This window comes from Mauremys reevesii, linkage group 3 (genome assembly GCF_016161935.1).
Source record: "Mauremys reevesii isolate NIE-2019 linkage group 3, ASM1616193v1, whole genome shotgun sequence".
Classification (NCBI taxonomy): Eukaryota; Metazoa; Chordata; order Testudines; family Geoemydidae; genus Mauremys; species Mauremys reevesii.
In genome coordinates this window covers 89989941-90017548 of record NC_052625.1, presented here as the reverse complement: position 1 = coordinate 90017548, position 27608 = coordinate 89989941, and the positions used below count along the sequence as shown (strand labels likewise).

General features: G+C 40.4%; 1 protein-coding gene and 1 long non-coding RNA gene across 5 annotated transcripts in view; both read right to left on the bottom strand.

The window, feature by feature from the left end:
* PRKN (parkin RBR E3 ubiquitin protein ligase) overlaps positions 1-27608 on the bottom strand; it is a 1176340-nt gene that overhangs the window by 896541 nt on the left and 252191 nt on the right. The gene's annotated exons all lie outside the window — the stretch shown is intronic.
* On the bottom strand, positions 193-27483 carry LOC120400716. Its single transcript, XR_005596022.1, has 2 exons — positions 27310-27483; positions 193-366 (listed from the first exon to the last, which is right to left on the bottom strand). It is a non-coding gene; the product is annotated as an uncharacterized LOC120400716 (long non-coding RNA).

Below are 27608 nucleotides of genomic sequence, written 5' to 3'. Positions count from 1 at the left end.
CTCAATAAATTCACTAATGTCACAACCTCCTTCCGTATGGCATATTCAGTCATGCAGAAAATCAAGAGAGACTACATTTAGTTTAAATTTTCAGGCAGCTAGTTAGTATTACAATACTATGGCTAAGACAAGCACTTTTTATTTGGCTAAAATTGTTATTTGAGATGAAATGAGCTTAAAAAGGGTATTTAATTGTTTAAACACATAGCTGACAATTTAATGTTCTCCATTTACAAATCTCCACCCAAATTCAAAGCTGTCTAACCGATGTCATATTGAAGGTTTATTTCTCTCTCTTTGTTTCATCATACATTATGTTTCATCACTTTATGTTCCACTGCATTGCAATATGAGAACCTGATGCATCTGTAAATAAAAAAGGCATTTTTTGTAACAGACTCTCTTGTCATTTCGTATACATTGCTAAACAACCACTTTAAGCCTTTCATCTGAGACACTCAGAGGACTGGGTTCAGTAGTCAAGAAAAGTGATTATTTTATTATTAATGTTGTTTCTGAAGACACCTTTAATCTCCATGATTCTATTAGATATCAGTAAAATTTACCTATTGAGAACAAACATTAATATAACACATCATTAATGATATAGCCATATGCATGAAACAGCCTTCCTCTGTTTCCATTGTAACACTCAACTGCATATCTATTTCTTCCAATGAATTATTTGTTTCTCTAAAGGAGCTTTATAATAGTTTATACAAATCTAGAAGAAATTTAAAAATGAGCTACTGAATTTTCTATGTTGAAATAAAAGTAAATAATGCAGAATGAGTTATCCCACACTCATTCCATTTTGTTTAACTAACCTACCCTCTCTTTCAACCCCAATCAAAAGTATCATTAATTGCTTCCATGTACTGCTGGTCCCTGGATGCACCAGTCTGCCATATCAGCACAAGATTTGGAGCGTTTTTCATTAGCTAGTTGCGTATAGATAAATTTTGCTGTTTCCTCTTTTAATTTCCCAAAGTTCAGCTCCTTCACAAACTATCAGCAACATATTTACAAGACTAGTTCCTCTGTGGTTTCTAAAAACACAAATAGCAAATTTGCCCTCCCCTTTCAAAAAGGACAACTCTTTTGGGAACCAAGTTTAATGCAGGACATTAAGTAAACTGATGCTGTCACTAGTGCAAATGTCAAGTTCATTATAGCAGATGTTTCAGCTGAACATCGCTACACATTAAAATCACACAACAAATGTGCAGTGCATTCACCATTTGATTTAGTGTGTCTGCTTCAATGCTCAAAAGAGTCAATCAAAACTGTCTCTTCATGTAATTACCACATTGTTATGTAACAAAGCTAGCTATTTCATTGAAACATTCATAACAAGTCCTGGTTCCAGGCTACTGCTGATCATTTTTATACGCCCTTTGAAATGTAAAGTGTTTATGAACTACATGATAAAAATTTATTGTTAATACAGTTAGAGGCTGAGAAAACCACAAAACAGTAAAGAATTTTTACCATATTGTGCATATCACTAAAGGAATCTCTTTATTTTCAAAAATCAGACCAAGATGAATTATATTGCCATCTACGAGTATCTGAGTTCTGCTTTCAAGGTCTTAGACAGAGAACCATAGGTTAAGTCCATTATCAAGTACAGTAATTTGTACCCCTGTGGTTTTCTATCCAAGTCTAAAGAGCAAATTAGTTAGTCAAAAGTAAATTGCTGTAATAATGAATGCCAACAACAATTAACACAGTATGCAGAACATAGTGTACCTTAAAAAATACAAAAGTTAGGGGTGGGGGTTGAAAAACAATGTCTAAAAATCCTCCTGATAATTATAAAGCAGATTTTCCTTAGCAGTCTCAGCCTGATGTATGGAATTCTAAAAGCTGTAACAGAAACTCTCCTAAAATGATTACTGACAGTCTGAAACAAATTCACTAAAATGACCACACAATACAGGAATTCCCTCACTCTTATATATGGTACCATATATAGGACACATTAATTACACAATGTGACACAGTCACCTTATTCCCCTTTGGTCGTAAAGCCTTTTTTATGCTCAAAACGATCCTCACCTGTCCCCTGTGGAATGCGCTAGCCACCCACAACTCCACAGAACTATCAAATAGCTAATGCCTTTGACTTTAGATAAAAGGGGCGAGTGGGAGGGTGGAAAACTGTGGGTGGTGTGTGTTCATACGCATGGTGATGTTACAAAAATTAACACAAAAAATTAATTACACACCCACAGACTACAAGGATAACTACACGGTGCATCAGATGGGCGCCAAAGGCTATATTTTATAATTCTGAAGAATAAAATAACAGTTAAAAAAAGAGTTTGCACTTTAAAAAAGCTTTGAAATCTAATGGGTCTAATTACAGTTGTCTGAATTGCAAAGATAGGCCTCAATTCTGCAAATTCTTCTGCATGCAGGGGCGGCTCTAGGTATTTTGCTGCCCCAAGCACAGCAAGCAAGCTGCCTTCTGCAGCTTGCCTGCGGGAGGTCCCCGGTTCCGCGGATTCGGCGGTAGCCTGCGGGAGGTCCACCGAAGCCGCGGGAGCAGCGGACCCTCTGCAGGCATGCTACCGAAGGCAACCTGCCTGCCGCCCTCGCAGCGACTGGCAGAGCGCCCCCTGTGGCTTGCCGCCCCAAGCATGCGCATGGCGTGCTGGTGCCTGGAGCCGCCGCTGTTTGCATGTGCTTCACTTTAATGAGACTACTCATGTGTAGTACATTTATTACACATTTATTACACATTTATTACAAGTGCTTCTAGGATCAAGTTATAGTCATGAGCTAATGTTTTTTTTCAAAAATAAAGAATAGACGAATGATCTGCAATATTCAACTTCTGGCTTTCTAAGACTGCTTGCAGTTTGGTTATTGCTACATTTATGCTTTATCTGTTTTCTATTTCATTAAATATATGACATCATCTACTGCACTTACTTTATAGTATATATAAGATTTACTCAAAGGGATTGTTTTGTGCTAGAACAATCCAATAGAAACATAACTCCTACAGCAGGAAATACAGGAAAGTTTCCAAACCGAGTAACCCACCACAAGTAAAATCAAGTCTTTATTCTATACAGATCAATCCTATGGGGGGGCAGGAAAGCAGTATGGGATTCTTTTTTTAAAGGCTCTATGCATTCATTCCACTATAAAAGGGGAAATAAAATAACCTGATTTTATTGTCACCAATGAAAAAAGTCTTCAATTGAGCAGCTTTCATTGACTCAGCACGTCTAACAAAATAATATTACTGACAAAAATAAAATAATAGATTAGCTGCACAATCCAGACATTTTTCTTTCCAAATAACTACTCTAACATGTCTCCCCTTACAGCAGCATGAATACATGCTTCCTGTGAAAGTAAAACTCCCACTGTTTTCCCTGCTCCTGCAGAGATGACTTGCTAAGAATAAAGGCTTCTTTTTCTGATGGAGATAGATTGGTTTGGGAACTGTCCAAACTCCCCTGACACTCATTTTTCCAGCACCTTGGTAGGGTTCTCACTCCTCTTGCCCTGCCCATTGTTTACGCGAAAGACACAACTGACTTACTTTAGATTCTTACATCCAGTAAACCATGAGCAATTAAAAAATGACTCTGAATAAGTAACACTTTGATACTAACTTTGATACTAACCATTCAAACAGAAAATCAGCTCTCTCTAGTAATCTCGTACTGGCTTCTGTTCTCTGTTTTTAAAAACTGGGATTACTATTCTATTCTGAATAGAAATCAAGAAGAACTGTTTTTGTTTTCGGTGGATAGGGTGATAGAAAGATGTTTTAGAGATATGCACAGTATTTATAAAATTGTTGCTGGGGGTGGGAGGGAATTGAAAAAGATCATTATTTTTTTAAAGCTCTCTTTGAATCCTGCCTTCTTTGTTCAGCTATTTTAAAAAATACAATCTTGCAAACTCAAAGCAAGGAAAGCTGTCTATTGAAGATGTTTCTGTGTCATTTCTGAATACAGATTTTGTACTCAACTATAAAGAAAGAAAACATTATACTTCAAGGAACTCAAGTTGCCCTCAGCCCAAAATGATCACATTTGGATACTTGTAGCTTGGACCAACAACAAAGAAAAATGCAAATACATAAAAATAAAAACACCCTTGGATTTCACTTGATGAGAGTAAAACTATTAATTCATACAGATCCTTCTTTTAAGATGACTGTACTGTACATACAGAGATGAAGATCTGTTCTGAATATCTGGGCTGTATGAAGTTATATCCTGAATATGGAGTTCGGCTTCAGTTTTGAAGCTCAATTATACCAAAATTGCTTGTATACTATAAAAGCTGCATTCACTGCATGAAATGTAGGCCCCATTGAAATCAATGGCAAAATTCCAATTGACTTCAACGGGGCAAGGATTTCACTCATTATGAAATGATTTAGTTGGGAAAGGCATTTTTTCCTTAGATAACAATGTTTTGTACAGCAGTTTGAGATGGAATTTAACTGTTTAATGATTGTCTTCGATAATTCTGTTGCCCAAAATTTTGGAAGTTGATATCCTATTCGCTAACAGGTAAAGCACCAGCTGATTTGAATTAACCATTACTCTACATTAACAGTAAGCTAAAGAAGCTGAATATCACTGTGTTCAAAAGATTTAACAATTTGGTTTTGTGGGTGGAGGAAGCTCTATATAAGTTGTTTCCAAAACAAAATGCAAACCTCACTTTCTTTTATTTTTACTGAACCTCTCATTGGGCTCTCAGGGTATCTAACTCTGGGGCAGCCCCACCATGTGGACTGTCCCAAGGCTAGGAACAGTTACGTAGACTTCATTAAAGTAAGAGTCCTTGAATCCCAAAATTTCACAGCCACCAAATGTGATGATTAATCTACCCCTTTTCACAAAAATATGCTCATGAAACTAAGCCCTTCCTCTTTTATCAAATGGTTGTGAAGAGAAACTTTGAAAATATTAATTGGGTGAAAACTGAAGCAGTGATGTCTTTCTGAATGCAGACACATAAAACAATAGCTCTTAAGATGTGAATTGCCCCATTCATCTCAGTGGGTTAACTCTGACACCTAAAAATGACAAATTTAATGTCAGCCTTGTTAATTATTTCACTGCGGGGCACTTTAGGAGAAATACCCTGTTAATGTGTTTATCCTACAATCCTAAACTGCCTTTTCTGTCTTCACCAAAGAATCAAATGCCAACACCGCCAGTTTACCTCCTGATAGTCTCCACACTGCTATTGTACATTCTCATTACAAATACTTGTAGCATATTTAAAGCTGAAAATCTGAGGACAGTGTAAAATAAACTGAATTTAATATCAAAATTAGTTAAACACTGGCAACTGTATTTACTTAATTTTCATATCCAATTCATTCAACTTTTATTCAAAAGTTTATCTCGGAATGTCAAATAATTTAAATCCTGCTTGCCACAGAATACATTGGGCTGTGATTAACGTGTTGGCATTCTCACAGTACAGTATAGGGTAGACTGAACCAAAGGGGTGTTGTGTTAATCAAATATTTAATGCCAGGATAAATGGCTCACAGGGCCGCCCAGAGAATTCCGGGGGGGGGGGCGGCGGGGGGGGGGCCGGGCCCGCTCACTCTCTACCCCCCAGCGGGCGGCCTTTCCCCTGGGGCGCATTTTTGGCTCCGGTTGAGCTCCGCCAGGCATGCGGCAGTCGACGGGACCGAGAGGTGACTGCGGTGGTGCCGTGGTCGTGCCGTGTCGGCGCCGCCGCTGGCCATGCCTGCCATGCAGTCGAGGTCAGCCCAGCCGCTGGACGCAGCGCCCGCAGCTCCGCAGCCTGCAGGTCCACCGGTCCGGGGGGCTCCCGGGACCCGCAGGAAGAAGGAAAAACACTCCAGGGGGGCCCGGCACGCGGGCGGGGGGGCGGGGCTGGGGCTCTGCCCCCTTGCCTGCCCCCCCCCTCTTGCCCTGATGGCTCAATAATGATAAAAGTTACTTAACAGCCATTATGGTGTATACAATGGATGTGTAAGCCATGCCAGTGAATCCCTTCATTCAATGAGCAAAGAAAAAACCCTCTTCTTTATCCCTCCTGTGTTGCAGCCAAGGGACCACTGCAGGACAAGACCTTATATCAGCAAGTGAATGGGTTATATAATCTCAGACCGGTGGAAAATAGAATTAGTTCAAAAAGATTGATCTTTGCAGTAGCAGTGACTTTCAAAAGAAGTGGGGAAGTATGAGATCTTCCTCCTTCTAAGAGCCACGTAAGTCTGTGAGCTTAGATTTTCCCTTCTTCTTGAGGCCAGAATCTGCATCTTTTATTTTGCCTGATGGAGGATTCTAGCTTGGTAAAAAGGAGGGAACTCTAATGTCTGAGGACTTGTTTACACAGAAAAGTGTTACCAGTTATACTGGTATAACTCCCCATGTGGACAGTAATTCCAAAACAAGAGTGGTGTTTTGGTTTACCTTAAACCCCTTCCAAAGTGGCATAAGCTAAACTGAAAAAAGGTACTCATGCTGAAATAAGAGAGTCTACATGGGGCGTTCTAATGGTATAACCATATTGGCTTAACTTCACACCATGGCTTATAGTGGTATAACTTTCCCATACAGACAAGCCCTAAGTATCCTGCTACAGGTGCAGCATTTAGAGAGGTTGGCTAGGAAGCAGCAGCAGGATGACCCTGGTTCCTGGAGAGGAATACCCAATACGGACACTACTTGAGAAGGATGGTTGATAGAATGCCTGTGACACACTGTATCTCGGGGGAACACCCTGCACTCTCATGTTCATCCTTATAATATGATTGTGTGGTATCCAATGCAAAGTTTGTCATGTGTTCGGAAGGCTCATGATGCACTGAGCATTGTTGTTATAGTAATGTTATAGGTCGTAATTTCAGGTATGTAGTTATGAGGCTGAAAATGTGTCCTCATGGCTTAATACAAGCCCAGGCAAAATTCTCCAGGAACAGAGGGGCAGTTCAAACCTCACCAGGGCATGTATGGGACAAACCCAGCCCAGCCTCACAGGAACAAAAGACACTGGCATAGACAGCAACAAAGGATCTGTTGGACTCTTAAGTGAGTCACCCCCCTTCGCTTTGTCAGTCAGGGACTACGATGAGGTAATGCTCACCCGACCCTGAGGTGGGGGCAAAGCTAAGAGGGAAGAAAGAACATGATAAAAGCGAGAGATGTTTGCCATGCTCTTCCTCTCTCTTCCACCTCCATCTACAGACATTACCACCAAGCAACTGAAGCGCTGATCAAAGGGTAGAGCCTGGCTGAAGGGCAACCAGCCAGCCTGTGGTGAGAAGCATCTAAGTTTGTAAGTATCAGAGGGGCAGCCATGTTAGTCTGGCTCTGTAAAAAGCGACAAAGAGTCCTGTGGCACCTTATAGACTAACAGACATATTGGAGCATGAGCTTTCATGGGTGGGTTCACCCACGAAAGCTTATGCTCCAATACTTCTGTTAGTCTAAAGTTTGTAAGGGCTTTGAAAGTGTTAAGAGCACTTAGAATGCATTTTGCTTTTATTTCATTTGATCAAATCTGACTTCTTGTGCTTATAATCACTTAAAATCTATGTTTTATAGTTAATAAATTTGTTTATTTATTCTACCATGCATTTGGTTTGAAGCGTGTCAGAGACTCCCCTGGGGATAACAAGCCTGGTACATATCAATTTCTTTGTTAAACTGACAAACTCATATAAACTTGCAGCATCCAGCGGGCACAACTGGACACAGCAAGACAGAGGTTCCTGGGATTGTGCCTGGGACTGGAGATATTGGCTAGTGTCATTTGATTGCACAATCCAAGCAGCTTACATGCCAGAGGCTGTGTGTGAACAGCCCAGCAGTGGGGGTTCTCACAGCAGAGCAGGGTAAGGCTGGCTCCCAGAGTCAAAGACTGGAGTGACCTAGCAGATCACTGGTCTAGATAACACTAGGGAAACGTCACAGTGCATTTTAATAAAATTTCCTATTGAGCCTGGTCCAGGAGGCAGGGCAGAAGAAATAAAGGGCTGGAGATTAAACAAAGTCTACTTGCTATCTAAAGAATCAAGTAACAATTAAAGGAGATAGAATAAGTCAACTTGTTTTCTAAAGGGTGAACTCAGCCCATTGAGATGTGGGGTCCTGTCTCCAGAGCTGAAGAAGGCGAGCAAACTTGTCATAAGGAATGATGTTCTGTGATATTAAAAAATGACACAGAGTGTGTGCCCTAAGTGACTCCAACTCCAAGGGCTAGATTCAAAATGGGGACTTAGGAACCTATCTGCCACTTTAGATGCCTAAATCCAACATTTAGGTGCTACTGCGATCCCAAAAACCACCACTCAGCTGCTATATAATCCTGTAGGTGCTCAAATTTTCATTGATAATATCCACTAAGCACCTAAATTTCTACCATTGGGCACATGTAATACCGTCTAAGTCCTGACACCACTGAGCAGCTCAAAACTCAATTTACACCAAAGCCCCTGCAGGATTTGCAAACTATCCATTCTCACCTGTAGAATCTGATCCAGTAGGTATACTCTGAGGCCCATTATGACCACACCTCCCACATGAGGTCCCACACAACTCAGTGGTGGCAGTACTCAAAAGCCCTTTCTGCCTGATTTGGCACAAGGACTTAAAATTGGGTCTGCCATCCAAAGGAGCCAACTTTCCAAAGTGTTGGGGGGTGCTCCACCCCCACCTCGCCTTTTCCCACCCAGTTCTGCCCCCTCCCCCAAAGCGCACTGTGTCCTTGCTCCTCCCCCCTCCCTCTCAGCCTCCTGCATGCCATGAAACAGCTGTTTGCAGTGGGCTGGAGGAGCGGGGAGGGAGGGGGAGGCACTGATCTGCGGGGCCCACTGGCAGGGGGAGACGCTTGGGGGTGGGGAGGAGCTAATGTGGGTGCTCCCGCCCAAGCACCCACAGAGTTGGCGCCTATGCTGCCATCTTCCAGGTGTGTGTCCTAACCACTGGGCTACAGGATACTTTTGTCACTTTTTAACATGAGCGGTGGACAAAGTTCAGGGTCCTGGGGCTATTCCAATTGGAAGCAGGAATTGATGGAGTCTGGCATTTTTTTGATGCAATCTTGTTTACTTACAAGGAATGTACAAAGTCCTGTGTCTCTGAATGCAGAAGGAACCAAGAATAAAAGAAGCAGTTTCTTAGCTTACAGTCCCCAAGCCTCTTTAGTCAACCCCAGATCCAAAAGCTCTCTAGCTTTTTCCAGAGTCACACAGTGCATCCGACGAAGTGGGCATTCACCCACGAAAGCTCATGCTCCAAAACGTCTGTTAGTCTATAAGGTGCCACAGGACTCTTTGCTGCTTTTACAGATCCAGACTAACACGGCTACCCCTCTGATACAGTGCTTACAGGCTCCTGCTTGGCTTTCTGGCTCTCCCTTTCTCTCTGTTCTTGTCTAGTCTCAGTTTCTGTGAGATCTCTCTTCACACCCACACACACCCCTGCCCAAAAAAATACTCAGCCAAAAGCTCATGGGTAGGTTCACACACATCTTTTGTGTTAGGTGGGGCCTTTGCTTACAGTTGTTTTAACTGAAGGGTGAATTCACACCTATCAATCTCAATGGGATTTTAACACAACCCATAATAAAGTTTCACCCAGCTCATAACATTATTTTGGGTGAGTCTCTCTCCATCTCTCCTATTAAAGCTGTTACACTTTGTATAAAATACTTAAACATTCATTGGAGCAGGAACTGGAACCTGAGTCTCCCGGGAGAGTGCACTAACCACTAGGCTGTAGTCATTCTCACTCTCTCTCTCTAGCCCAATAAATATTTAAGGACTTATACAAACATTTGCCTACCATGTCCTTGGTAAGTGCTCTAACCACTGGGCTTGTGGGTATAAGGGCGGCATCACCACCTCCTCTACATTGTTTTTTCATGGGAAAGGGCTGACCTAGTTTAGGCATCTAACTGCAGGAGAGGGTAAATCCCAAATGGAAGGAGACACCTCCCTCTCGCTCAGAGTTAGCAATCTAATTCCCTTTGTGTGGTTTTAGGCCACACTCCACTCCTTGGAATTGCCTGCTGGCTAGCTTAGGTGGCTCCCCACACAGCATGCTGGCTTCTGTGAATCCCATTCTTAGGTGCTTAACTCTCCCTATGTATTGTATATGGAGCCTGGGTGCCTAACTCAGGGCCATTAATTGCACTAGGTGCCAGGATATCTAAAAGTTAGATGTTACAACCCTTATGTCCCCTTTCTCTATCTATCCTCATATGTTAAATTCCAGCTATTCCCAAGGTCACCAGATGATGTTATACAAACTTCAAAGGTTTTCTAAAGTCCGTGCACTTACAATAGTTACTTCTACCTGTCAGTCAAATGAGATCGATAAGCTACTTAAATAAGCAATTTAAGTAGAATTTAAGTAGGTGGAAGGCAGCTGGACAATGGAACTGCCTAAATCTGCAATTCAACATCCGTTCATTCGTTCAAGAGTGAGCTGGACAAATATACAACAAATAATCTTTTTTTGTTTGTTTGAAATCATGACATGCAGGATACTTTGTACTTCTTAAGTTTATAAGAGCGGGACCTCGATGGTCTTCTTCTAGCCCTCAACAACTCTCTGTTCCTACGAATTAGAATGTTACAGTAACTAGCTTTAGTTCCCAGAAGCTAGTTAAAAAAAGCACTTCTCATTTGGGAATAAGTGATCATTCATGCTAAATTCATGCACGTATTTTCTGCTGAATTATATTTATGTTCAAATATATTTTTAATTTTGTACTTGTAGGCTGTGAAGAGACACTAACAGCTATAAAGCAATTACAAGTTGTCAAAGACTTCTCTTCCTCTTAATTCAACACTGGGCCAGATTGTTGGGGGTGGTCTGGATGTTTTACACTGCGCCACTAGCAGAGTTTAAGCTTAAATTTAAGCTAAAGGGGAACAAGGCACCCTTATTTCAGAATAACCCTATGTGGACAGTAGCTCTTGTCCTGGGGGAATGGCCCTGCATACAGTCACCCCAGTCATCAGGGGAACACAGGAATTTGTCCCACTATGTGTATTCAGCGCTCACCTATACCACCTAACCTGAAAAAGGGACACCTAGAGGTAACTCCACAAGATACATACATGCTCTTTTGCTTGTATTGAAATGAAATGACAGTTTTGCTACATTTTGGAAATTTGGTTCACATGTTCTTTTCTCGTTAGCTAATTAAAAAGCTTAGAGAAGAAAAGCCGCACCATACCACACAGATCTCAAAACTATTACATTAAAATATAAAATAATGAATTCTCATGGGTTGTTCCATCAAGAAACAGAATAACTGCCTGTGAGCCAAGCAATTCATTTCATGCCTATAGCTTCGTTTACACTGTTCACTGACATCCTGAAGTCTGTGTTTGAAAGAAACATAAAAAGATCAAATCAAAACACTAAGCATGATTGTACTAGACATCAAACTCAAGAAAAAGCTTCTACATAAAGACTGAAAGTGTCATGCTGGAATAAAAAGTGCCACACAAATTTTTCTTATGTTCATATCTGGTTCTATACAGTAACTAAACATCAAGTTCCAGGAATGTTGATTAAAGGGCTGCTTAGACTTTTAATGGCAGAATTATATTATATTTAAAATATGCTCTCTTACTGGTTATTAAGCACCTTTTATATATTTTTCAAAAGATCAGCAACCTTACTGATGCAAATATTGCAGATTCCTCAATAAAATTACCTTGAAATGTTATTTAATTATTTCTTTATGTTTAAATATTGTTGTTACTGTCTGTGAATGCCTCCCTCAAAGGCTTTTTGGCACAGGCTGTGCTTACCTTTCATTCTGGGGCTGCCACTTTTCTCCCCAGTTCTCTTCCTTCAGGTGGTAATGAACCATCCCTGCACTTTCAATCTGTCCAATACAATATCTACACTTGCTTAACTAACCATATTTCAGTTCTGCTTTTTATTTCTAAAGGATTTAAATATTCATGGCAAAATGTAAAGAAATATTCTATTGTTTTGGCAAGCACTGTGACAATTTTATTTAAGAGGTGTAAGTCCCAGATTATTCAAATAAATCTGGAAAGCTGTAGAAAAATGTACTTAAGATAAAGCAGATAATGACTGAGGGAAAAAGCACATGCTATAACATTAAAACTTGCTGTTCAAATTCCCTGTCCTAAAGCTCAGAACACATAGATTGTGGTCAAATGAAACAGCTGTTTTGAGGCTAACATGATACTAGCAGCTGGAAAAAGTAATCCTCTAGAAAGTCATGTGTATAATGTATCTCAAACAGATGCAAGCTATATAGAAAATACAAACTGCTCATGAGGATGGAACTAACTAAAATTGCTTTAAAACCCTAAGAGCATTTTGTCTTCACACTACAATGTCTTTTAAAAAATGTCCCTTATACAGTGCGCACACATACATAAATAATTTTGAAAGTATGGAATCTTGTAAAGAAAACTATGAAGAGTTGTCACCCAAAATAATAATGCAAAATGGAAACCAATAATATCCACAGTCCTATTTAAGTCAGCATTGTACAGTACAATGACACTGTATTATTCTAGAAACAACACAATACAGTTAATTAATCAGCAATTGTCTTTTCCCTTATAAATCCTTGGGTTTCATGAGTTTGTATAGGTTGGTTATTTTGAATTGAGTTAGGTAGAAAATATTATAAAAGTCAGTCTAAATATAAATTTGTACTCTCAAAACAAGATTTTTTTGATTCAACAGGGAGGGTGGGCTTTTGGTAATTCCAATTTTTTTCTATCTATTTTTTTTAAAGGGCAGAGTTTAAATCTGAGGTTTTGCGAGCAGTTAGAACTAGATGCTGCTCCTTGGAAGAAAATCATGCTTACATTTCCATGGCTTTTGCAAGTTAAATACAGTGTATTAGACTATACCTGCGAACACTTTCGGTTAAAGCCACATTTTAACTAGATGTTTTGCCCTTCTTGGCAGTGTCATAGCATTGCAACCACTCCATATGATGAACAGCTGGGACACCAGACCATGCCCCAGGAGTTCTGCAGATTTGTTTTTGCAAATCAAGAAACATGGGAAAGATTTGCAAAGCCTCTCTTCAGAAATGTATTTACTGTTCCAACATAAGTTACCCTATACATGGCAGCAGATTTCAAGCATTTGGGGACAAATTCTGCCTCAGATTCACAAGCGCTTATTTTTCATTACTCAAATCACACCTCTTTTGAGAGATCATAACACAATGTGTTATACATAGAAATTTCTACTTCCACTCTTTCTGAAGGAAATCTGCAGAACTTAATAGTTGGTGTGATGAACACAAGTGATGGAGGTCTGCATGAGACATGAACTGAGAAAATAAGTTAACAAATTGTTAAAACCGCACTGACATTTTGCTTGGCATCATATTGGACACAAAATCAAGAGAATGCATACCCCAAGAAGATTAAATCCTGAAAGAAAAAGAGAAGAATCCAACTATAGAGGAGGGAAGAACTTGGAATCTATTTTTTTTTAAGATTTTGACTCAATATGCACTTTTTGAAATCCATTTGGGAGTAATTAGGGTTTAGGCACAAACTAGAGAGGGATGAAGGTGTCTTGATGAGCATTCTCAAGTATGGCATACACAGAATTTGTTTTAATCCTAACTTTCAAAAGATCTCTTGTAACATTGAAACAATGATTTCCTGCTTTGCAGGAGCACTTGGATATTGGGACAAGACAATATAGAGAGTACTTCTCCATATAGTACACCAGCAGGAGAGGATAATTGACTAGCTCTCAAGATGACACTAAGAGTAGGCCCTACTTCCATACCCCTTGGCACTTTGTGACACCCGGTGTTCATAGTTTACTAGCTAGGTGGGGTGCTCTGTCCCCCAAAGCAGGGAGCATAAGCTAACCCTACTATGCATTCTTCTCTGGCTGCCCTACACTATCCTATTCTGGACCAGCTGTCTGGTTCTGGGAGATCCCTTGCAGCCAGCACTGCTCCACAGTGCAGCTCTATCAGTTAAGGGCAGGATTTAGCCCTCTGTGTATTGTGATTGCCCTATATCAAACTACATTAGAAGGGTCTATACGTTTCCTCTTCTCAGTGAGGAGTTCAATTAACTTTGTGATCTGTTTCTCCCAGCCTCCAAAATATCTTAATCATCAGTTAATCAAAATTAAACGGACTGTCGGACGACCTCAGTAATTAACTTTGTGGTGACTGGGAAGTCAAGGGCATAGCAAAGTTCAGCGTTAGGCAGGAACATTTGCATTTTACACAGCATTCACTTATTAAAAACAATATCGCACAAAATGCAAGACTTGAATAAAAATCCTGTTATTTAAGAAGAGAGTATAATACCACTGCAGTATGCTTGCCTTTGTTTCTTTTGCATCTATTAGCAACTTTGAAAATAAGTTGTGTTTAAACTTTGTCTATCCTCTAAATGTAATCTACAGTAACATGCAAAAGTTCTAATTGAAACACAAAGCAAGATGTCTGTGGCAGCCGCAGAACCAGAGAGGAAAGTGGCACCCATTGTTCCTTTACTGAAAGTTCAATCCAAAAGATAAACATTTTACAAGCAGTAGGTGATCAATTTGTTTCTGGGTGAAAATATAATAAGAAGGGAAGAGGTTAAGTAAGGATGGAACAAAAAATATTAAACCCCACAACTTTAAACAGAAGCTTGATGAAGAAGGTAAATTTTGATTTTTAATTAAAAATAGAGTAGGTGACATTCAGCTAATCCCAGGAACATGTATCACCTTGTAGTTTGAGATGAAATGGAGGAATGGTATACTGTAAATATAGCAGATCCCAACCAGACCTGCATACGGGGCCCATTTTTTACTCAAGCAATCTCCTTTGACTTCAGTAGAATTTATGCCTGAGTGACTATTAAATAAACAGTATGTCTAGCAAGAGCTTTCTTATACAGCTAATTCATCCTGACTGGACATGGAATAATCCCTGTGCTGGCAACATCCATAGATATATTTACTGAGAATGATAAGAAAAGCAAAACAGCAGACTAACATACAAAAAGAAAATAATAACCTTGGCAGATTATATAAGGAATGTTAACTTGAACTCATAACAGCAGGTCATAGTGCCTCCTGCAGCTCAAACCCTGCCGTTCACAGTCCAGAAAGTACACAATTGAATTAACACACACTGATGCAATCAAATTGCATGTATGCAGTGTATTATTACATTAAAACCAAGATAAAAGATCACTACTTCCTATAATTTGTAACAGAAATAAAATTACTTCTTAAGAATGAACATCAAATCCACAAAACTTTTTTAAAACTGGCTAAAGGCAAGAAGTATAAGGATTACTAGGTTATATCAACATTAAAATGCACATTTTAGCAACTTCCCTGTTGTGTAATGTATTAAGGACATGCCACAAAACTCTTCTGCAGTGGGACCTCACATACTATTCTTAGTATATCCCCTTTGAATTGCCAACATGGCAATGGAAAAGAAGCATTTCCAAAGGAGCTGAAAAATGCCACCCCTCAGAGATTGCAGAAGTGGACAGCACCAAAGTGGTTAATAGGGCTGAAAAGCAAACCTCATCCCTTTAACACCAGAGCTTGCAAACACTATGTCTACAGCAGGCCAATTTTGCAGAAAAGTCCCTCCTTCCTGAACCCTAGTTCAGCTCCTCTGGTGTTAGCAGCATTGGAAGTCCTAGTGTTGACAGTACCCTGTTCGCCATGGAGTTAAAATTGCTGGTGGCCATCTAACTGGAAGCCACTGAGTGCCCTGCATTTGTGTTTTCTGAATGGCTGCTATGCAACTCTACTGCCAGCAAAGTCTTATACATTCTACCAAATTGTCTTACAAGAGGATAGTGCATCTCTTAACACAGTGAAACAGCACACAATCTGAATTTTTCTATCCTTAAAAATGAAAAAAATGCATCCTTTCAAAACCTGTATTAAACGTATTTATTAATGGCAATTCTCCAATATTTTTCCATAGCCTACCTTGGTACTACAAAGTCAATCCTTTTTAATAGGAAAATAACATTTCTGAGACTTTTGAATCATGTCAGGAGATAAGTTTCAGAGTAGCAGCCGTTTGGACCTAATCACATCAGCCACACTATCAGAGGCTCGTTCACCTGCACATCTACCAATGTGATATATGCCATCATGTGCCAGCAATGCCCCTCTGCCATGTACATTGGCCAAACTGGACAGTCTCTATGTAAAAGAATAAATGGACACAAATCAGATGTCAAGAATTATAACATTCAAAAAACAGTTGGAGAACACTTCAATCTCCTTGGCCACTCGATTACAGACATAAAAGTCGCAATATTACAACAAAAAACCTTCAAAAACAGACTCCAATGAGAGACTGCTGAATTGGAATTTAATTTGCAAATTGGAAACCATTACATTAGGCTTGAATAAAGACTGGGAGTGGATGGGCCATTACACAAAGTAAAACTATTTCCCCATGCTTACTTCCCCCCTCCTTGTCAATTGCTGGAAATGGACCATTTTCATTACCACTACAAACAGTTCTTTTTCTCTCCTGCTGATAATAGCTCACCTTAACTGATCACTCTCCTTATAGTGTGTATGGTAACACCCATTGTTTCATGTTCTCTGTGTGTATATATATATATGCATCTGATGAAGTGGGCTGTAGCCCATGAAAGCTTATGCTCAAATAAATTTGTTAGTCTCTACGGTGCCACAAGTACTCCTGTTCTTTTTGCGGATACAGACTAACACGGCTGCTACTCTTGAAACAAGCAATTCACAATCTCTTTTACTACTGACACATATACACAAAGAGACACAAGGAAATTAAATCCTGTGGCTTCCTGAGATATGAACTCATTCTGAGTTGATCTTCCTCCATTCATTTCTGGATACTGACACTGAAATGCTCACCAGTAAATCCTTCAGAAAAAGGAGAATGAACCTTCATTTGCATTCACTTAAATAAATGAGATCTGCAATGAGTTCCACAGCAAGTGAAAGTTTCTGGAAATGCTGCTTTTATTATCTCTGCAGTGATAAAGGATGACATTTACAGAATGGTCCTCTCATACACAAGTGTACAAATCATTGCAGGCATATGCAGAGGGCACTAATAAATTTATGTTTTACTGCATTCTGCTTCTACGCTCTCCTGAAGAATTAAATGTATAGTATGCACACAGGGCCAAATGCTTGCAAATACAAGTTTTGTATGACTAAATAGGTGCATGAGCATATTTTGAAAACTGGACCCACCACTTCAGTTTAACTTCTCTGTGTCTTCTTTCTATAAGACATTTGGAACACAAAAGAAAACTGAGTGCAATAGTGAAAGTATGTTGCTAATTCTTCATATACCTCCCTTAATTATATAGTATTAATTCGCAAGACAATTCTGAGTATATTTAAGTATTTTTTTTAATTTTATTGCTGCTATGTTGGTGAATGAGATCCATTCAAGGAAGCGCTCAAGTTTGAAAAATGAACTGGAATATTTCCCAATTCGGTTCTCTAGGTGATAATGTCATTTGGATTTTTGCAAATCTTCTGCTTATTTACTTTCTTACAAGATGCATTCATTAAAGTTCCATTCCATTTAATAACAGAGAAGCATCGCCACTTTGTAAAGAAAGATTTCAAAACTCACTTGACAGCTCACATAGTGGGTCACAGTTGCCCTACTGTCCCTTTTGATTGGGCCTCTGCGACCTGTCACACCTCTTTGTAATTTGATATTATGCTCATCTCTTGGCTCTTTGAACTGTGCGGTTTCTATTCATCTTCTTATATTTTCCTCAAGTCACCTTGCATTACAAGTTATATTAATGTACTGCAGACTTGCGGTTCTACAGGTCACCAGAAGTTTTTTTAAAAAGAATTTTGAACCACTTATGAGAAAATTTGAATTTTGTTTAAAACAAAAAAGATTTAAACACATCATCATCAGTGGTCCCTGCGCTCATCTGCTTCCACAATCCTAATCTTCCAACCCCTCTGATGTTCACTCAGCTTTTGTTGTTGCTTCTTCAACCATCTCAAACATATCTTACCCCGCAGCTGATCTCTGGCTGCCCTGCCTCACACAGCTCCCCAGATGCTTCTTGAGCTCTATTCATGACAATTGCTCTTCTGGCTGCCCACCTACTCTCCCTGACATTCAACCAACCCTGTCCATGTGCCTTGCCAGCTAGCTTTCTTCACTGTGACAATTTACGCTAGCTGAGGATCTGCCGCAGAGAGAACAAGGAAATCAATTGGGATAGAGGGAGTATATAGATATACAAGCCGTGAAATCCTGGCCCCACTGAAGTCAATGGCAATAATCCCATTGATTTACTTGGCCCATTATTTCACCCAGAGGGGGAAACGTACCCAATCTGATTCAGACACAAAAAGAAGTTTGGAATATGAAGGTTACTTTCCTGTAATAAGGGTTCTTTGAAAGGGACTCTGCATAGTCCCACTCATGGGATGCGCCAACTTGTGCAGTCTGAACAGTAGAACTCTAACTAGCAGTACCACTGGAGTGCTCACGCACCTCCTTTGCCCCTCCCCTCAGCAAACATTTAACGTTTGACTGTGAGGATATACAAGGGATGTGACAATCTAGCTGCCTCAGCTCCTTCCCCCACAACCCTTTTTCGAGGTAGCGGGGAAAGGTGGGCCAGGTGTGTGAACATACAGAGTCCATATGAAAGAGCCCTGGTTGCAGATAGAAAAAAAGAGGGTTCTTTTTCTTTTTCTTTTTTTTTTGAGTGTCCTCTGCATAGTCCCACTCATGAGACAGATTAACAAACAGTACTCTTATCCAGAAGAGTGAGATAACAGAGTCCTATCTGAATATGGACTGCAGAACTACCTTGCCAAATTTTCCATCAGATCTAGATTCCAAATTTAACACATAGTGTTTAGTGAAAGTATGGATTGAACTCCACGTTGTTGCTCTACATATCTCTATTAGAGGAATGTGTCTAGAAAAAGCCATAAAGGCTGTCTTCAATCTAGCTGAATGTGTTTTAATTTCCTGAGGAAGGGATAAATATCATCAATTTATAAGCTTCTTGAATACAAATTTAACCCATCTTGAGAGCATTTTCACAGAAATAGCTTTACCCTTATTCCTCTTTTCATGTACAATAAACAATTCTGGAGACTCTCTAAATCATTTAGCCCCATCTAAACAAAAGGCTAACACCCTTCTAACATCTAGTGTGTGGGAAAGTCTACACTACAAAATTAAGTTGACCTAAGTTATGTCAACATACAGCCACCACAATAATTAAATGGCTTTTGCATGTACAAACTATGCTACTTGTGTCAGCAGTGCATGTCCTCACCAGGAGCGTTTGCACCAATTTAACTTGCACTGTGGGGAATTGTGGGATGGCTTCTGAAAGGCAGCATCAGTTGATGTAAGCAATGCAGTGTCTACACTGACACTGCGCTGACCTAACTACAACAACCTAAGCGCTATGCCTCTTATGCAGTGTAGTGGGAGAGTTACATCAGTAGGAACTACATTTTACTGTAGACACTTGCAGAGTTAGGTTGACGTAAGCTGGCTTACATCAACCTAACTCTAGTGCAGACCAGGGCTATGTAAGTTAGCTTCTCCATCTCGAGTATGAGGCTCGGGAAAGAATATTAGTAAAATAATAGACTGGTTATAAAAAAAAATCTGAGGCCATCTTTGATAAAAACCTTGGATGTGTATGGAAAATTGCTTTATCTTTATGAAAAACAGTAAATGGTGGCTCAGACATTAACACATGTAATTCACTTATACACCCTGCTGAAGTGATAGCTATCTAAAAAACAGTCTTAATAGACAAATGGAACAATGTATAATTTCCCAAAGGTTCAAAGGGAGGTTTCATCAATTGTGAAAGCACTATGTAGAAATCCCAAAATGGCACAGGGTGTCCTTTTGGAGAATAAAAATTATTAAGACCTTTTAAGAACCTTTTAACTACATCATGAGTAAATATTGATTTACCATCCACAGGTACATGGTATGCTGATATGTCTGAGAGGTGAACTCTCACTGAAGATAGTCAAAGACTCATTCTCTTAAGATACAATAAATATTCTAATAGATAATTAATGGGCACTGTATATGGCTCTATATCATACATGGAAACCCACCATAAACATCCTTTTCATTTATGATTAACAAATTATAACTGGGTTCAAAAAGAATTAGATAAATTCATGGAGGATAGGTCCATCAATGGCTATTAGCCAAGATGGTCAGGGATGCAACCCCATGCTCTGGGTGTTCCTAAGCCTCTGACTGCCAGATGCTGGGACTGGATGACAGTGGATAGATCACATGATAATTACCCTGTTCTGTTCATTCCCTCTGAAGCATCTGGCATTGGCCACTGTCCGAAGACAGGATACTGGGCCAGATGGACCACTGGTCTGACCCAGTATGGCCATTCTTATGTTCATATTATCATGAGGGGACTCTTTCCTTGAATTTAGCAGTATATTTTGCACCTCTAATGAACAAGACTTTTCTATAATTACAGAGTCTTATTCCTCATGCCGTTAGATGAAGAGACTGAGGATCGGGGTGATAGACCATCCCTTATTGTTCCGTCAACAAGTCTGGTTCTAATGGTTAAGGTTTTATTAACCCTCTGGATAGGTGAATTAAGTCCAGGTACCACTGATGTCTGACCCAAACTGGTGCTATCAGGGCCGGCTCCAGGGTTTTTGCCGCCCCAGCCAGCAAAAAAAAAAAAAAAAGCCGCAATCGCAATCTGCAGCTCTACTGCTGCCACTTCAGTCTTCGGCGACAATTCAGCGGCTGGTCCTTCGCTCCGAGAGGGAGTGAGGGACCCGCCCCCAAATTGCCGCCGAAGACCCGGACGTGCTGCCCCTCACCGTTGGCCACCCCAAGCAGCTGCTTGCTGGGCTGGTGCCTGGAGCCAGCCCTGGGTGCTATTAAAATTACCTTGACTTTGTCTTGTATTATTTTGTTTCTCTCTCTTTGAATGAGGAAAATGCATACACTAAGCCTTGATCCCAATTTATTAGAAACATATCTGATATTGAGTCCTTGATTGACATTGGAGTGATCACATCTTCATCTTTCCCCACATCATGGGTTCCTTAGCTTTTGCTTTTGGAACTGGCTCATTGAATCTGACACAACTGGATTTGAAGAAGAATGTCTCCTGATTCTACCACAAGAAAATGTACCCAGGATACCCTCTGACCCTCTGGTCAGAAGTATCTTTCTCTCACTGATTGGCTGTTTGCAAAGAGGCTGACACCAATAAGGACTGAGCATTCATGCTCACCATAACAACGGTGTGCTTTTGTAGTAGAATGGCTCTGGAAACAGAGTCCGAAACCACAATAGTTTTCCTCTTTGAATCCTTCCTACTTATAGACCGTTTAGTACTATGTACTGAGGTGGAAGGTTTGTCCTTCTTCCCTCCAGACTCAGAGCTGATGCTGGTCTCTGAGATGTGTTCAGACCTTGTACTTGCTTGGTTCTGGGTAGTTTTCCTGTATTACAAGCACTTCTTGTAATAAAGCTGTCTGTTCCATCGTTCCTTTTTCGCTCATGTTGTAAAAGTTGAGCAAATCAAGCATTTTGAAGGTGAGTGTCCCTCGCTCAAACATGTCAGGTTGGCATGTGTGTCAGATGCTGGAAAACTGCCACACATAACACATATATTTTAAAAAATGAGCTTTTTATTCTTCAGCTCCACCCTCTCCAAACCAAAGATTTGCAGCTATCTAACAAACTACTAACTAATTCTAACTATAAAATTATTAACTAGCTAACAAGCTACGGATCTAGGAGCTCTGGATGAAGAGAGACAAATGCACATCTGCTTTATGCTGCTCATTACTGATTCTTTATTACAGTTCGCATTAGTGCCATTTTTGGGTATGTACACTTATGAGAAAACTCCTGGGAATGGTAAATGATTACTAAGGGATCTCAAAAGTTGATGGAGGAATTATATACCGTTTTTGTTTTGATAACTCCCTCTAAAATAATTGGCTTACCCCCCCCACAAAACCTGCTCAATCTTAGTTCCTTTCAAGTGACCTCTGCTGTCATAATGCAACATCTCTGTTCTCTTGATCTATTTTTTTCCAGCAAGGCTGCTCCTAACAAGAATACTTCTGAGTTTCCTTGTGTGTGTAAATTTGTCTGCAATGGAAACTTTGTAATCAGCCAGGACCCACTTAAGCTTCCAATAGACATTTTCAATTAAAGTGAATGAGGAAGCTCTTATTAAAAAAACTAAACAGATCAAGCACTCAAATCATTTATCGACTATATGTGTGTATAAGCTTAACAATTACAAATAAGCACATGGTAAAGCAAAATATTCTGAACAGTCACGAGCTGTAAAAATTTGAATAATTAAATTAAAAAAAAAAGATCACAGAATCATATAGAAATAACAGCAAGAGATAAGTTAATAAATTTCCCCATTGGTGTGAGAGTGTTCCCTACAGTACACTGTTTTAGTGTAGATGTAAAGGAACCCAGGCTTTGAGGTTTCCACCACTTCCCTTGAGTATAAAATCCTCAGACAAAAATTTCTCACTGCTAAGAACATTTGATGGATATTAAATCCCCATTTTCTCTTTCGTAATTTCATCTCTATACTATCTGTGTACCACATTAAACATATCCTCTCCATCTTTGGTGTTAGCATTATCCAACTATTTGTCAACTGTTATGCTCCCACTTCAGTCATCACTTAACCAAATACACATTTTTAGTTCTTCCAACCCCATAATGGGTGTGTGGGTGCGTGTGTAAGACACCAATTTACCTTTTATTTTCTGTTTATGAGATGCCCAAATCTATGTACTAGTGTAGGCTTAACTCCCAGAGCTATTTAGAGAGGAATTTACCTTCCTACTTTATAAGGTGATGAGTCTGGGAATGCAGCCCAAACTGCACTGTTTTTTTTTTCCTGCTGCCATATCATATTACAAACTTATAGAATCTGATGTCCACTCTCTTATCATTCCTATGTCTTTTTTAGTTTGATTACTTCTTATGTTTCTCCCTCCTATAACTCTCCATGATTTGAACAGTTTTTATTCAATATGTTAACTCAGGAATCTGAGAAAAACAGGGAGCAGTGAAATAATTTAAATATTTTGTAAGTGTAATTACCAGATTGTACTCATTCTGAGCATGATGGGAAGGAAAGATTCTACGCTCTACTGTCTGATACAAACAGACTGATATGGATCAAAAACATATGCGGAGTGTGTGCAATTACTCAAGTCAAATTTGCTCTGAAGCCCCTGAATGTCTACAACACAACTTTGATATACTAGAGCAGAAGTTTATTATGACTCACTGCATCTGATACAAATGGTACTGCAGCTACTCTATCCACTTCCATCTGAAGTGGTTATGCCTTCCAGAATGTAAGGGACTGGGTTGTAGGAGGTCTGGCCTAGTGGTCACAGTGTCCATACATCAAGGAGGGCCACAATACAGTAGTCAGTGAACACAGATTGGAGAAATCGCTAGAGCCTAGGATCAATAAGCAAGAGTCAGGGTCAGAGTAAGGCTGGGGTCTGAGACCAGAGATCAAAGATAGTGCCAGGCTGGAATCAGAAGGCAACAGTCAGGGTCAGAGCCAGGCTAGGGTCAGAGACTGGAAATCAGAAGGCAAGGTGTGGTCAGGAGTCACAACAAACCAGAAGTCTGTATGGTTGCCCAGACAACTTCCTGTGACACCTTCCAGGGTTAAACAGTGAGGTTGGCCACTTTGAACCCTTTGGGTGGTACTTCCCGCAATGCCTAATTGCCACAATATTCCCTGGATGTGGCTGTGCATGCCCTCTCAGTGGCAATATCAGCTGTCCTAGGCTCTGCAGGCCTAGGTTCTAGTCCATGGATCCTTACATTACCCCCTTTTCAGGGCACCCTTCCTTTGGGTGGCACCAGCCCTGGTTTGTCTGAGTGGTCTCGATGAAACCTTTTTACAAGGTCAAGGGCATGGACATGGGCAGCAAGTTCCCAGAAGCACTCTTCAAGACTATAGCCCTCTAAATCAATTAGGTAGTACAGTCTCCCTCTCTGCAGTTTAGAGTCAAAGACAGTGCAGTCTCCTTGGACCTGGACAAGCGGGGGTCTGTTGGGATCGGTCGGGCAAGGGATCCTCTGTGTAAGTCTTCCAAAGGGATACATGGAAAACAGAATGTATCATTAGAGATCAAGGGAGCTGCAATTTCAAGGTGACAGGGTTGATTTGGTAACCAATATGGAATGGTCCAAGGAACTGGCGGTCTAGCTTGTGGGACAACCTGTTCATATGGAGGTACTTTGTTGCGAGCTGGATCTTTTGGCCCATCATGAGAGGTGGGCCTTCCTGGTGTTGACAATCAGCATACTGCTTGTAGTCCTTTTTCACATCTTCAAGGTGGTCCTTAAGCTCCTCATAGATATGATGAATTCGTTGGATTCAGAGGCTGCTGACATGCCTGGGTGGAAGTGAGGGTGGAACATGTAATTAGCAAAGAAGTGACTCTGTCCCATGGAAGTGTGATTGTCATTGTTGTATGCAAACTCAGTATAAAGAAGGAGAGAGAACCGGTTATCTTGATGGTAGTTGAAAAAGCACCTTAGGTATTGCTCTAATACTTACTTCACCCTTTCTGTATGGTGGTGGTGCACAGAGGAGGTAAAAGCGTGAATGTCCATTAGAGTGTTTCACACCAAAGTTATGAGACAAACTGTGGTCCTCTGCCCGAGGTGATAGAGTGTGAAAACCCATGAAGATGGATAACATGCACCACTAGGAGTTGAGCCACTGTTTCAGCAGAGGGCACGTGGTCACAGAAGATGAAGTCTGCCATTTCAATCAGTTGGTCTATGTATGGCAATCAGAGTCAGGGAGTCCCACTATGAAACCCATGGTGATTGAGGCCCAGGGTCTAAGTGGAGTTTCCAGTGGTACTAGGGTGCCAAGGGGCTTAGTTTGGGGAGCCTTGGTGAATGCATACAGGTCACAAGAGTCAATGTAGTTCCAGACTTCAGTTAGAATACAGGACCACCAGAAGAAACAGGAAGCTGTGTGGTAAGTCCTAAGGTGGCTAGAATGGCCTGCCAACAGAGTGTCATGGCAGAGATGGAGCACTTCTAGCCAGGGGAACCCCAGTGGAACATATATGTGCCCACTGAGGTATGTGATCCTATTTTGTGTGGAGCACTGCATTTCGGTTCAGACTCTCATTTGCTCAGGCTGTTCCATCATCTCCTGGACAAACAGATCACCCCACAAAGGCGATCAGATTAGATCAATCAGGTCTTGGTGTATTATGGCACTAAGGAAGTTGTCAGGTTTTAGGAGACAGGGTGGTTCTTGGTTAGGCTCTTTGCACTCCTGGTAATATTTGACCTTTCAGGATAAGTCATCAGCTTTCCCATTCCTGGTTCTCAGGTGACAGGTGATGATGAAATCGGACCACGAGAAGAATAATACTTACATGAGCTGTCTTTGGTTCAAGGCTCAAGCCTTATGTAGATATTCAAAGTTCTTATGGCCAGAAAAGACTTGCACTGAGTGTTGGGTTCCCTCAAGGTTATAAGGTGCCACAGGATTCTTTGTTGCTTTTACAGATCCAGACTAACACGGCTACCCCTCTGATACTCCCAAAAACTCACCCCACCAAATGGAGTTATGACATATTACATAAATAAATGCTCACAACTAAATCAGCCTTTGAAGAGTGGCACCATCAGGTCTGGATGTACTAGAATGGGACGGTGGCAAAAGCAGACTTGAGTTATTCATAGCATGATGAGCTTCAGCAGCCAAACAAATGTGGTGACCTTCTAGAGGAGGTTTGTCATGGGAGCTATTTACTCTGAAAAGCCTGAAATGAACCATTGTGAACCTGAAATTCACAAAGCCCAGGAAGAACTGTAACTTCTCTGGATGGTCTCCACCTTCTGGGGATCCGTCTTAATGACCGCAGAGCAAGGGATATTACCCAAAAATTCTGTGGAGGATTGATGAAAAGTACATTTTAACAATTGATGTAGTCTTTCCAAGATGTAATAAACATGGTAACAATGCTGCTCAGGATTATCTGAAAACACAAGTATACCATCGAGATATACTGGTCCAAGATGTTGCTAAATACATTGTTCATGAAGTGTTGAAAGGTTACAGGAGTGTTGGTCAGACCAAATGGCCTTAGTAAATATTTGAAGTGCTCATAGCCAGTTTGAAAGGCAATCTTCCCTTCGTTTCCTGCCCTCATGCGTACTAGGTTGTAAGCCTCCAAAAGGTCCACTTTGATGAAAATTCTGGCTGACCGCACACAATCTAGTAACCCCGAGGCTAGCGGCAGGGGAGTTAGCTGGATGTTGTTAGCTAGATGCAACAGTGCTGATGATAAGATGCACACTCTTTATCTTCATACATAGTTTCAAACACATGATATGCAAACTGAGGTCCACTATTGTGAGCTGTGTTGGCAGGCTCTGATGGCTAAGTATTTTACACAACAGTACTGGATGATGTTTAGAATAGATCCAGTTGATCCCTGTGATGACCTTTAATAACTAATATTCTGAAACTGCATGACATTTCACAACAAAACATATTATTTCCAAGCTATTGTGAAACTATGTCTTGCTGACACCGTTTTATAGCATCAACTTAACACCTCTTCTTCCCCTTTCTCTTTTTATATACAATACAATCATCCGTGTTGCCATTCCAGTTATGAGACACTTTCCACTAGTTTTCAGTTATGCCCACCAGTTCACAAACCATCATTTAGTAACACTTCTAGATCCTCTTTCTTGTTTCCCATAAACCTTGCATTTATGTATAGATTAATACTGTACATTAATATACTTATTCTTTGCTTTCTATTTGAGAGCACTGCATCTTGTTTAATTGTGTATGTTAAAACAGCAGAGATGACACTTCCTAGTGGAAAGGACACTGGACTATCCCCAGCTCTGCCACTGACCTTGAGCTGTATGACCTTGAGCAAGTGACTTTGCCTTTCTATGCCTGTTTCATAACCCATCATTAGTTTCTCTTGTCCATTTAGATTGTAAGATTAGAGAATTTCTGTTACTATGTGTATGCACAGACCTATACACAATGGGGATCTTATCTCAGTTGAGGGAAAGGGTCTAGCCACTACATAAATAATAATGCCAGATAGTTTGAATTGGGCAAAAATGTCCCTCCCTTTCTCATTCCAGTTTAGTTTGACGTTCACTTGATAAATTCTACATATTTTGAACCCAGAAAGGTTGCTAACCAATCTGCTGAAATGGAGATCATAAATTCTAAACAGTCACCTCTCATCACAACTTTCCAATCTTCCATGAACCCAAAACCATCCTCTCTATTTCTTTGGTGCATCCAGTAGCAGCCTATCCCTTCCTTCTCTCATGCTTAGAATAAAAAGGATCTCACATTACTCCAATCTTCTGTGTTTTTATCAGCGCCCTGAAACAATTCCTGTTTTTGCGGAAAACTCTTTCATTGCTGTCATTTGTTCCCATGGGGACTAGAATCAGTAAGAATTCCTTCAGCATTTTTCAAGCTAATCAGTCACTTACTGTGACATCATTTGCTGTGCTGCCAGAAGGCATCT